This window comes from Schistocerca piceifrons, chromosome X, assembly GCF_021461385.2.
Source record: "Schistocerca piceifrons isolate TAMUIC-IGC-003096 chromosome X, iqSchPice1.1, whole genome shotgun sequence".
In the NCBI taxonomy this organism is placed as follows: domain Eukaryota; kingdom Metazoa; phylum Arthropoda; class Insecta; order Orthoptera; family Acrididae; genus Schistocerca; species Schistocerca piceifrons.
In genome coordinates, this window is record NC_060149.1 from 404,397,466 (window position 1) to 404,399,553 (window position 2,088).

Here is a 2,088-nt window from a genome sequence, read left to right on the forward strand (position 1 = left end):
CGTTATTTAGTGCCAATTGCCAATTTTCTCACCATACAGATATCTTTCCTAAATCTTTTCGCAATTTGATCTTCTGATGACTTTAGTAGTGGATAAACGACAGCGTCACCTACAAACAACCTAAGACGGCTGCTCAGATTACTCCTAAATCGTTTATATAGATAAGGAACAGCAAATGGCGTATAACACTACCTTGGGGAACGCCAGAAATCACTTCTGTTTGACTCTATGACTTTCCGTCAATTACTACGAACACACTGATAGGAAATCACAAATCCAGGTACATAATTGAGACAATATTGCGTAAGCAAGCAATTTCACTACAAGCTGCTTGTGTGGTACAGTCTCAAAAGCCTTCTGGAAGTCTAGAAATACGGAATCAATTTGAAATCCCTTGTCAATATCAGTCAACACTTCATATGAGTTAAGAGCTAGTTGTGTTTCACAAGAACAATGCTTTCTAAATCCGTGTTGACTATGTGTCAATAGATCCTTCTCTTCAAGGTAATCATAATGTTCGAATACAATACATGTTCCAAAATACTGCTGCATATCGACATTAATGATTTGGGCCTGTTATTTAGTGGATTACTGCCGCTACCTTTCTTGCATATTTGTAAGACCTGCGCAAGTTTCCAGTCTTTGGGTACTGATCTTTCGTCTAGCGAACGGTTGTATATGGTTAAGTGTGGACGCATTGTATCAGCATACTCTGAAAGGAATCTAACTGGTACACAGTCTGGACCCGAAGACTTGCTTTTTCGTAAGTGATTTAAGTTGCTTCCCTACTCCGAGGATATTTACTACGCTATTCATGTTGGCAACTGTTCTTGATTCGAATTCTGGACTAATTATTTCGTCGTCTTTGGTGAAAGAATTTCGGAGGCTGTGTTAAGTAACTCTGCTTTGGCAGCAATGTCGTCGATAATATTTCCATTGCTATCGCGCAGAGAGGGCATTGATTGTGTCTTGCCGCTACAATACTTCACAGAGAACCAGAATCTCTCTGGATTTTCTACCAGGTTTCGAGACAACGTTTCGTTGTGGAAACTGTAATAAGCATCTCACACTGAAGTCCGCGCTAAATTTCGAGCTTCTGTGTAAGATCGCCAATCTTTGAGTGTGTTTGCATTCACTTAAATTTGGCATGCTCTTTTTCGTTGTTCCTGCAACAGTCTTCTTGTGTACCAAGGATATCTGTCGTCAAGTAACTGAGGGATTGGTAGAACGTTATCATCATTGTCGACTGAGACTTTGTGACTATGTTGAAAAACAGTATCATGTATGTCACTTTGAAGTGTAATGCAGCTTTCGGTAAAAGTTACTTGGCCTGCCATAATAACGTGTAACTTACATTCTGAAGTCCGCTCGTAGATTCGTACTTGTAAATAACTGTTACTCTCAAACGAAATTGGATTGTAGATAATAAATTTCGTAAAAGATGTCCTGTGAGGCTGCAGTTAATATCCCAGCTGTTGACAGAAATGTATGCAGGACGTACAGTTGTGAACCCCACACACAATACTAATTACATTGTTTTATGCAACGAATAATTTTTGGGCAAGTGAAGAGTTACCCAGCATATGCTGTAGCATATTAGTGAATGAAAATGTGTGACATACGTTAACTTACTAGTTTTTATATCACCAAAGTTTGCACTTATTACGGCAAAAGTAGCCGAATCGAAATATTTTAGCAGGTCTACTATATGGTTTCTCCAGTCAAAATATGTACATATAAGAACTTCCTGCTGTGTTTATTATTTCTTTACAGTATACTAGCTTAATAAGAGGTGAGCTACTTGTGTTATTACAAAACTGGACGAGCCTTATTTTTTCAAAGTTTAAAGCTAGCCCATTTGTGGAAAATTAATTAGTATCTTTCACAAAACATAATTCATTATTTTCTCCGTTGAAACTTCTTCGCCCGGCTTCATAACAGATCTTGTATCATCTGCTCACAGGAGTAACTCTGCGTCCTGATTAAAATAAAATGGCAGATCGTTAACGTACAGCAAGAATAGTGCAGTATTGGGTAGTGAGCTAAGTAATTAAAGCAAAAAGTCAGATATTCTAGTATACACAACTA